This window comes from Cervus elaphus, chromosome 22 (genome assembly GCF_910594005.1).
Source record: "Cervus elaphus chromosome 22, mCerEla1.1, whole genome shotgun sequence".
NCBI classification, from domain to species: Eukaryota; Metazoa; Chordata; class Mammalia; order Artiodactyla; family Cervidae; genus Cervus; species Cervus elaphus.
In genome coordinates this window covers 29,431,982-29,443,969 of record NC_057836.1, presented here as the reverse complement: position 1 = coordinate 29,443,969, position 11,988 = coordinate 29,431,982, and positions in this window count along the sequence as shown.

Sequence of the window (11,988 nt, the reverse complement as noted above, 5' to 3'; positions counted from 1 at the left end):
ACTGTAGATGGTGACTGCAGCCATGAAATTAAAAGAGGATTGCTCCTTGGAAGAAAAGCTATGACCAACCTAGATAACATATCAAATAGCAAAGACATTACTTTGCTGACAAAGGTCCGTCTAGTCAAATCTATGGTTTTTCCAGTAGTCATGTATGGATGTGAGAGTTGGACCATAAAGAAAGCTGAGCACCAAAAAACTGATGCTTTTGAACTGTGGTGTTGGAGAAGACTCTTGAGAGTCCCTTGGACTGCAAGGAGATCAAACCAATCAATTCTAAAGGAAATCAGTCCTGAATAGTCATTGGAAAGACTGTTGCTGAAGCTGAAGCGCCAATACTTGGGCCACCTGATGCAAAGCACTGACTCACTGGAAAAGACCCTGATGCTGGGGAAGACTGAAGGCAGGAGGAGAAGGGGATGACAGAGGATGAGATGGTTGGATCGCATCACTGACTCGGTGGACGTGAGTTTGAGCAAGCTCTGGGAGTCAATGATGGACAGGGAAGCCTGCCGTGCTGCAGTCCTTGGGATCACAGAGAGTCGGACATGACTGAGTGACTGAACTGAACTCACTGACTGAAGTAATGCAAGAGGTAAAGGGGGGTTACATATACGTTTTTCCTTTCCTTTCTATCTTCTTTACTTTCTTCTAGTATAAAAAGAAGATAAAAGTAGTAAATGCCTGTTGGGGAACTTCCCTGAGCAGTCCAGAGGTTAAGACTCCATTCTTTCAATGGAGGGAGTAGGGCTTCAATCCCTGGTTGGGGAATTAAGATACTACATGCTGCACAGCATGGCCAAAAAAAAACTTTTTAAAATTTTTTTTAATAAAAGAAATGTCATTTTTAAAAGATACCACTGCTTTTGTTCTCATTGAGTCCTTATAGAACTTTGGGTCAAAACAGTCTCCCACAAGGGAAGTTCAGAAATCTTAATTTGTGTTTTGGAATTTCTTTTATAAAAATGTCACTATAATTCAGTGTGTTGGCAAATATTTACTAAATGCCTAACAGCCCCCAGGCACTGTTAGGACACAAATCCAGGAAAAATACAGCAGTCTTTCTCCTTAAGATACTCAAAAATGACTGAAGAGACAGAATTGGGGACAATTATAACACCCAAAATACCTGTTGCATTGGAGGATACACCAAGTACAGTGGGATTCTAGACAAAGAATCAGCCATACCTGTATCAGAAAACTGAAGAAGGTTCATGGTTGTGTTTTCTAGATCATCAGGAGAATTTCAAGGAGAAGAACAAGAATACTCACAGCACAGAGGTTGAAACTATAAAACCAGAAGCACTACTGGAGTAAAGTGAAAGTGTTAGTTCCTCAGTAGCGTCTGACTCTTTGGGACCCCACGGACTGTAGCCTGCCGGGCTCCTCTGTCCATAGAATTCTCCAGGCAAGAATACTAGAGCGGGTTACTATTCCCTTCTCCAGGTCTCCTGCACTGCAGGCAGATTCTTTACCATCTGGGCCACCAGCGAAAGGGTATAGGTTATGAGAGCTGGGATGTGAGCCAAGCAGACAAGTAGGAATCCAATCACCACGAGTGTTTCATAGCATATAAAGGAGGATGGACATCATATGTATGGGTTAGAAAGCTAATTGTAATGACATTGTGATTAAATATGCAAGAATATCAAGAAGGATGCTACAGGAGAGCACAAGTATCAGAAGATATGGACAAAGACATCATGGGTAGAGGCGAAGGGCATAAGAAAACTATTTAAGAGAGTAATTGGACCTGTTGATTGACAGATCGTAGGAATGAGAAGGAGTACTTGTCATGATGGTCTCTGTGATGAGGAAAGCCAAGAGGAGTTCTGTGTCTGTATCTGGATCTAATGAGGAGACAGAAATCACATGGTAATTTGAAGAGAGAAAATTTAAGCAAAATAGGGGGTAACCTATATGACATGTGTCACAATGGTGAGGGACAGGGGTGAGGGACAGGGAGGCCTTGCATGCTGCAGTCCATGGAGTTGCAAAGATTTGGACACGACTTAGCAACTGAACAACATCAAGGGGATAATCTACTAAAAGGAAAAGAAACTTTAAAGACTTCAGAAATAACAGATACACAGAGTAGTCACTAACTCTTGGGCTCAAGCAAAATACTCAAGGAAGAAGAAAGTCTGAAAGAGGCCCCTGTCTCCCACTAAGGTTGAATTCCAGAATTCAATGGAGAGGGGCAGCCAGGACCCAGTGATGACCAAGTATTGAGTTGGACAAAAAGTTTGTTCAGGTTTTGTAGCAATTTATGGAGAAACCAAATGAACTTTTTGATCAACCCCATATTACGCAGAGCTGTCATGCCAGCTTCCCAGGTGGTGCTAGTAGTAAAGAACCCATCTGTCAATGCAGGAGACACAGGAGTTGTGGGTTCGATCCCTGGGTCAGGAAGATCCACTGGAGGAGGACATGGCAACCCACCCAGTATTCCTGCCTAGAGAATCCCACGGGCAGAGGAGCCTGGCAGGCTACAGTCCATGGGTCGCATAGAGGCAGACATGACTGAGCAACTTAGCACACATGAACATCAGGCCAGCAGACCACTTAATCAGAGATTAAGACTTTAATCTCTGAGGCACTGGAGGAAGCCATCCATGGGGAGGCGCCGTGCTGTGGGATTCACCAGAAAACTACCCGTTGGGCATTGAGGAAGCATACCCATGGGAAAGTACTGTTGGCTGGCTATGGTGAGCCTATCAAGGGGAAGGAGCTATGGAAGAGATAGCCCTACCCGCAGTGGTGTGCTTCAACACTTTCTTCTGCCATCCAGTCAGCTGGTAAAGGAAACATGTTTCCAGGCTCCAGCTGTGTCATCACAGAGAAGACAATTAAGAATAGATTTGGGGGTGAGAAGCAATCGATTAAGAACTGGCACAGTACATGCAGGGAGAAAGTGAATTCTATTATGGGAATTTGAGTTTGTGATGCCTTTGGGGTCTCCTCCAAAGACCTTGAGGGTATCCTGTTTTGCTTTGCAAAAAGCAAAGGAGAAAAGGAAAGATATACCCATTTGAATGCAGAGTTACAAAGAATAGCAAGGAGATATAAGAAAGCCTTCCTCAGTGATCAGTGCAAAGAAATAGAGGAAAACAATAGAATGAGAAAGACTAGAGCTCTCTTCAAGAAAATTAGAGATACCAAGGGAACATTTCATGTGAAGACAGGCACAATAAAGGACCTAACAGAAGCAGAAGATACTAAGAAGAGGTGGCAAGAATACACAGAAGAACTGTACCAAAAAAATGACCCAGATAATCATAACGGTGTGATTACCAATCTAGAGCCAGACATCCTGGAATGCAAAGTCAAGTTGGCCTTAGGAAGCATCATTATGAACAAAGCTAGTGGAGGTGATAGAATTCTAGTTGAGCTATATCAAATCCTAAAAGACGATGCTGTGAAAGTGCTGCATTCAATATGTCAGCAAATTTGGAAAATGCAGCAGTGGCCACAGGACTGGAAAAGGTCAGTTTTCATTCCAATCCCAAAGAAAGGCAATCCCAAAGAATGTTCAAACTATTGCACAATTGCACTCATCTCACACGCTAGTAAAGTAATGCTCAAAATTCTCCAAGCCAGGCTTCAGCAATACGTGAACTGTGAACTTCCAGATGCTCAAGCTGGATTTAGAAAAGGCAGAGGAACCAGAGATCAAATTGCCAACATCCGCTGGATCATCAAAAAAGCAAGAGAGTTCCAGAAAAACATCTACTTCTGCTTTAATGACTATGCCAAAGCCTTTGACTGTGTGGATCACAACAAACTAGGAAAATTCTGAAAGAGATGGGAATACCAGACCACCTGACCTGCCTCTTGAGAAATCTGTATGCAGGTCAGGAAGCAACAGTTAGAACTGAACATGGAACAACAGACTGGTTCCAAATAGGAAAAGGAGTACGTCAAGGCTGTATACTGTCACCCTGCTTATTTAATTTCTATGCAGAGTACATCATGAGAAACCCTGGGCTGGAGGAAGCACAAGCTGGAATCACAAGATTGCCAGGAGAAACATCAATAACCTTGGATATGCAGATGACACCACCCTTATGGCAGAAAGTGAAGAAGAACTAAAGAGCCTCTTGATTGAAAGTGAAAGAGTAGAGTGAAAATGTTGGCTTAAAACTCAACATTCAGAAAACTAAGATCATGGCATCTGGTCGCATCATTTCATGGCAAGTAGATGGGGAAATAGTGGAAATAGTGGCAGACTTTATTTTGGGGGGCTCCAAAATCACTGCAAATGGAGACTGCAGCCGTGAAATTAAAAGACACTTACTCCTTGGAAGAAAAGTTATGACCAACCTAGATAGCATGTTAAAAAGCAGAGACATTACTTTGCCAACAAAGGTTCATGTAGTCAAGGCTATGGTATTTCCAGTAGTCAAGTATGGATGTGAGAGTTGTACTATAAAGAAAGCTGGGCACTGAAGAATTGATGCTTTTGAACTGTGGTGTTGGAAAAGACTCTTGAGAGTCCCTTGGACTGCAAGGAGATCCAACCAGTCCATCCTAAAGGAAATCAGTCCTGAATATTCATTGGAAGGACTGATGTTGAAGCCGAAACTCCAATACTTTGGCCACCTGATGCAAAGAACTGACTCATTTGAAAAGACCCTGATGCTGGGAATGATTGAAGGTGGGAGGAGAAGGGGACGACAAAGGATGAGACCGTTGGATGGCATCACTGACTCAATGGACATGAGTTTGAGTAAACTCCAGGAGTTGGTGACTAACAGGGAGGCCTGGCAAGCTGCAGTCCAAGGGATCGCAGAGTCAGACACGAACTGAACTGGTGTCTCCTACTGGAAAACCAGTCTTGAAATCTGGAGACAGGTGTGAGCTTGAGGTACAAATATTTAGAATTGGAAACAGGAAGGTCACAAAACCTTGGGCGTGGATGTAATTGTCCAAAGAAAATTCATTATTTGAAAAATGCCAAAGATAAAGAAAAGAGCACATATGAAAAGGAAGAGGAAGGAAGAAAGCCCACAAGGCATACTAGCAAATAGATCACAAGCAGATTTATGGTTAAAAGGATGAGAAAGTGTTAAATAACCTAAAGTATTAAATAAAGAAAACCTGAAGTTTTTAGTTGATTTGACAATTAAAAGGTAAACTTAGTAAAAGAACTTTCAGTGAAGTGAAGTTTTAGTTGCTCACTCATGTGTGTCAATGTAAGGGTAATAATGAAAGCCAAACTTCATGGATCAAAATATGAGTAAGTGAGGAGATAAAGACAGAAAACAGGTTTGTTTGGTTTCTCTCTCTCTCTCTCTCTCTCTAGAATGGTGTGTAAAAGAGGATGAAGTGTCAGTGGAGAGGGCAACTTTATTTGCTTTAGTGTGAGTGAGGGAGAGAGAGAGGAAGTGGAGTGAAAGAAGTTTGAACGTATGAAAGAAATCACTGAAAATTCAGGATTACAGGATAAAGAGGAGATAACTGATGAAGTAAGTGTTGGAGGAGGCAGCACTCAGATTAAGGAACCAGATTCGGAGAGAAGTAGAGATTCCACCTCCTCAAGAATTTAATTGAGAATTAGTGAACAGAAATAAAAGGTGAAATTTCCACCCATCCCATAAACGTGCATCCTTTCTTACAACTCAGAAACAAAAGATCTGTTGATCTTTGGAGCTTGAAGGGACCTCAGAGCAACAGTTCTCAAATGGTGGTTCACAGACTAGTAACATCAGAAAGGGATGGGTAAACCCATTTCCTGAGGAGCCAACTTAAAAACATGGGGAAGCCTAGCAGACAACACCTGACCTTCAACTACTGCAGACTCCCTTTTCTTCTGTTTGTCATATTCAGCTTCCTCTTCCGATTTCATTCAAAGTGTCCTGCTGTAGCATCATTTAAATGCTATGCTTTAGTCCAAGCCACTTGTTTTACAGATGAGGGATCTAGGGAACAGAGAAATCAAGTAATTTGTCCAAAACCCAGGGCTCCTTTGTCACTAGAACCTAGGTCTCCCTTCATTACCAATAACAGACTTATTAATTTATCAATTCTCCTGAACATTAATAGAAACAATTCTGACCTTAGACTTCACCCTTTTCTTGTTATGGTGACATGACGCATGTGTGTGCGTGTGTGTGTGTGTGTGTGTCTGTGTATGCTCACTCAGTGGTATCCAACACTTTCGTGACCCCATGGACTGTAGCCCGCCAGTTTCCTCTGTCCATTTGATTTCCCAGGTAAAAATACTGGAGTGGGTTGCCATTTCCTACTCCAGGGAATCTTCCCGATCCAGGAATCAAACCCACATCTCCTGTTTGGCAGGCAGATTCTTTTACCACTGAGCCACTAAGAATGGTGACACCCTATACTCTCAATTCAAGAAAAATCAAGAAGTAGTATAACTGTGGCTACTTACACATTTGCTTAGCAGTCAGGCATTCAGAAGTAACTATTCTAATGACTTGAAACTCATAAACAAGAGAAAATCCTCAAGGAATTGATTGAATGCAGTGTTCTGCCACATTAATGCCCTAACTATTTGAGCCAGATGATTCCCTATTCCTCTTGCAACAAAAACAAAGCCCACAATCACCCTTGGGGAATAATCTTCTGCATCTTTTCACTTTTGCCATAAGCAATCAAATGCAACAAAATAAACACTCGCATGCTCTAAACTCCAGGATTTAGAGCGAGATCTGAATCACCTTAGGAGAATTTTACAAAAATATTTTCCCTTGCTTTAGCCAAGATACCATGATGAATTATTATTAGCCCCCAAAGAGACACAGTTTCTATATTAAAAAAAATAAGTTGAATTTAAATGAATGTTAAAAATATATACCAAGCCAAAAATCAGAATATAGTAAGACTAGAGTAGCTATATTAATATCAGATAAGTTAGTCTTCAAAGAGGAAATAAAAATAATAAAGGAAAGCATAAAAACCATAAATATGTATTAACCTAAAATTGCAGAATTAAAGGAAGAAACATACTATTCTACAGTCAAATTTGGAGAGGTTAACACTCATTCATATCTTAGCAATTTATTAAACAACTAGACATAAATTCAGTAAAGAGGTAATCTGAAAAATACCATTAACCACTATGACATAATTTATATTTACAGAATCAGCAAACACAAAATACATATTATTTTCAAGTGTACATGTATATGTACATTCACCAAGATAGAACAAAGGGTCACAAAACTGTTCTCAATAAATTTTAAAAGATCGAAATCTAAGTCAGATCAAATTTCTGACCACAATATAGAATTAAGTTGGAAACCAACAGCAATGAAAGAATAGATATTATTTTAATATCTATAAGACTTCTGGATAAGCAAAATTTCTTAGAACACAGAGAGAACAACCATTAAAAGACGATAAATTAGGTTTTGTCAAAATTTAAAAATTTGTGGTTTGAAAGAGCATTAATAGAAGGAAAAGGCAAAACATTGACTGGGAAAATCTTTTTCTAACACATACATAAGACATAGGACTCAGGTTCAGAATATCTAAAGAACTCATAACTTAATACTGAGATGACAAACCCAAGTTTAAAAGTGGACAAAAGATGTGAATAGACACATCAAGAAAGATGATATATGAATAAAGCTTATGAAAAGATGCTCAACATCACGAATCACCAGGGAATTGCAAATTATAACTACAGTAAGATACAAAGTACACTTCGAATAGAATGACCAAATATTTTAAAATAATCTTACCAAGACTTTGTGAGATGTGGAGCAAGTGGAATTCTCATACACTGCTGGTGAAGAGGTGGAATAGTACATCCACTTTAGAAAACAATTAGCAGTTTTTAAAAAATCAAAGGATTTTGCCATACACCCTAACCATCCTACTGCTAGATATTTACACAAGAGGATCCAAGACATAAAAACCTGTACATGAATGCTCATAACAGATCTATCTTTATTTAACAGTCAAAAACTGGAAACAGCCCAAATGCCCATCAATATGGACAAATTATGGTGGATCTATACAATGAAACACAAAACTATTGACATATACAATTACATGGATGAATATCAAATATTATGCTTAGTGAAAGAAGCCAAGCAAAGAAAAACAGTATATACTGGCTGAATTTACATAAATTTTTAGAAAACACAAATCAGTCTATAATAGGAAGTATATCAGTGGTTGCAGGGGAACAGATGAGGACAGATTACAAATGGGCAGAGGAGATTTTTGAAGATGCTGAAAATGTTTTGTATCTGGATTTCAGTGATGATTTCATAGTTGTATATGTATGTCAAAACTGATGAAATGTACATTTTAAACATGTATATTTTATTGTACTCATTTATACCTCAGTAAAGATACAAGAAATTTTTTAAATAATCCAGTATTGGAATGGAGTGGTTTGACTATGGAAAAAAAAAGATTTGCCTTGGGATGATAATAACTGAAGATAGGGGGAAATTTTGTGACTTTTGCATATGTTTGAAATTTTACTTAAAAGTGTTTCAAAAATCTCTGAACACAGCCTATTAAAAATACAATATTAATTTTTTTTATGAAACCCGTAGAAAGAAGTTAATTTTCTGGCTTAGTAGTTGCTTAGCACTCTAGTTACTATATTTGCTGACCACATCACAGGGCTTCCCAGTTGGCACTAGTGGTAAAGAATCTGCCTGCTAATGCAGGAGACACAAGAGACACAGGTTCAATCCCTGGGCCAGGAAGATCCTCTGGAGGAGGAAATGGCAACCTACTCTAGTATTCTTCCCTGGAAAATTCCATGGACAGAGGAGCCTGGCAAGCTACAGTCCATGAGGTCACAGACAGTCAGACACAACTGAGAGACTGTGCATAGCCCAGGATGGCTTATATACATTAATCAATATTTTGCCATGGCTTTGGAAATGAACCAGACTAGAACACAATGATACCAGAATGAGTTTTGTAATCAAGAATTAACTTTGAATATTATTTGTGATTATTGTGATAAGTTGGAACTATTAAGGAAAAAGTATCCAAAACACGGAAACGGGCAAATGGATGACTAATTTTTTTTGTAAAAAAGCCACATTTCTTTTCAGTGTCTTGCTGCAACTTGTCTCATAAACGTATCTAAGGTTTATTTAATTCTCTAGACTATGTACATTTGACTTACTATTTACTATTGATTAGAATATTTTACAACTCTCTGGATAGATGTGAACTTGTAGAAAACTTAAAATGATGCAAATGATTCTTGTCCAATGACAGTAAAAATAAATTTTTTCTAGTAGAGATTTCTAAGAAATCTAAGAAAGACGCAAATGACTCCTATCTGGCAGGGGAAAAAAGATGACTCCAACTATTGGGTGGCCAAAAAGTTTCTTTGGGTTTTTCCATGACATCTTAAGGAAAAACCCAAAAGAGCTTTTTGACCAATTCAATATTATACTTCAATTGCTCTTTAGACATTAACTGGAACTGTACCTAATTGAGCAATCATTCATTCAGTAGTCATTCTTTCAGTGACTAAAAATACGCTACTGTACTCCTATGCTATTCTCCCATAGCATACTCCTCCACTATACTCCTTTGAACCAGATTTATCTTACTTCTGGCTCTTTCATTAAAACATTAGAAATAATAGTCAAGCTATGGGAACAACCTAAATGTCCATCTATTGATGAGTGGATAAAGAAAATGCAGAATATACACACACACACATATGATAATATGAAAGGATCTTGAGGGCATTATGCTCAGTGAAACAAGCCAAATACTATATGATTTCAATTATATGTATAATTAATAAAACAATAACAACCAAAAACTAAGCTTCATAGATACAGAGTACAAGTTGGTAATTGCCAGAAGCTTTGGGGCAGGAGACAGAATGGGTGACAGGGGTCAAAAGGTACAAATCTCCAGTTTTAAAATACATAGGTCATAGGGATGTTAAAAGAAGAAAAGATAAATCCTTATATACTCACTTTAAAAAAATGTCTTAAAAAATGCCCAAATCCTGCCTTGCATCAAACACACTGTCTGCCATAAAAATCTCATGGAGACTTTTTTCTCCAAAAAAATCTCATGGAAGCAAAGGCTCATGGGGAAATCAAAGGGCATTGTTATTTTTGGCTCAGCTCATGCCTGCAATCCCAGGGCAGAACTCTCAGGTAAGCTGGGTTTAAGGCTTACGGGGAAACTTCTTCTTCCACCTGTCCCCAAATCTAGATATCATTATCAGGCAGACACTCCAGTTCTTGAAAATGAAGAGCGTCAGGGTGCCAAACCTGTCCTCTGGGTGAGTTTGCCACCTGGAAGGACCACATTCACAGGTGAAAAGTGAAAGTGTTAGTCACTTAATTGTGTCAGACTCTTCTGAGACCTCATGGACTATAGCCCACCAGGCTCCTCTCTCCATGGGATTCTTCAGGCAAGAATACTGGAGTGGGTAGCCATTCCCTTCTCCAGGAAATCTTCCTGACCCAGGGATCAACCAAACCTGGGTCTCCTGCATTGTAGGCAGATTCTTTACCATCTGAGCCACCAGTGAAGGTCACAGGTGACCTCTCAGCAAATATTAACTCTCAGGCACTTCTGGTTTAATCAGCACCCTGAAATCTGATCAGTCAAATTATCCACAATGTAGTACTTTAGCACCAGAATGAGGTTAGAAAGAAGGGTTAGGACAAAGAGCTTGCATTAGTGAATTGCCTAGTCAGATACCTATACTCAGGAGCAAGACTGATGTGAGTAAGCCCTAGAGTGGGTGGCAATCTAGTTGGAGGGGTCAGACTCTGAACATGAAATAGTAGCAGAGAGCTAGCACTTGATGCAGATGTTCAATGTTCTAGGTTAAAGGAAGACAGGGTTACCAGGACTGGGGCATTCTGAATGAAACTTGATGAGTGAAATATACAAAATTTTTTTAAGGTAAAAAGCAACTGCAGGAATTTACAAAATGGGCACGCTGGAGAGAGGAGGAGGTCAGGGTCTCTCCTTGGATACTAAGTCTAAGTCTTAAGAGTGGAGATACAGGAATGAGAATATTCATACAAATTACATGTGAATTTAAATAAAATACAGAAAGAAGAGGAGCGGGAGGGGACAGCAGGGCAGCAAGACCAGAGGCACGGAGCTGAGTCCTAACACACACTGACAGCAAGATTGCAATCCCCTGGGGCAAGGGAAGCCCCAGCCCCCAGCAGTCAGGACATCTCTCTCTGCAAGTACAGCCCCAAAGCAGCTGCTGCATGCTCTCTACACACCTACTGCTTGAAGCTGAGAGAGTCTGAACAGCCCCCTAGACACCAACATGAACTCCCCAAATATGTTAATCTTCTTCTAAAACACAGTGAACTGGAAAAAAGGGAAACAAAAGGAGATGTGGTGAAAGATGTGTGGTTTGTGTTGGGGAGGAAAAAAGAGAGTGAGTTTTCAGGACTTTGAACCCCAGACTAAAGACACTGTAGCTTGGTCTCCTGTGCAGGGCACAGAATCAGCAATGAAAAGCCTGGCAGCCAACCCTGGTTAAGCCACTGGCTGTCCTGGGCAAGCCATTTAACCACTCTGATCTTAGTTCCATATCTGCAAAATGAGAGAATTCAGTCAAGAGAATGATCTAGTTCCTTCCAATTGTAAGGTGCTAATGTGCTTAGTCGTGTCCAACTCTTTGCAGCCCCATGGACTGTAGCCCACCAGGCTTATCTGTCCATGGAATTTTCCAGGCAAGAATACTAGAGTGGGATGTCATTTCCTTCTCCAGGGGATCTTACTGACCCAGGGATCAACCCTGGGTCTCCCACACTGCAGGGAGACTCTTTACCATCTGAGCCAGCAGGGGTTAGGACTTCAACAATCAACTGATAACAAATGTGTTGTGCTATGCTCAGTCATGTCCAACACTTTGTGGATCCATGGACTGTAGCCTGTCAGGCTCCTCTGTCCCTGGGATTTTCCAGGCAAGAATACTGGAGTGGGGTCCTATTTCCTTCTCCAGGGGATTTTCCTGACCCAGAGAGCAACCCATGTCTCCTG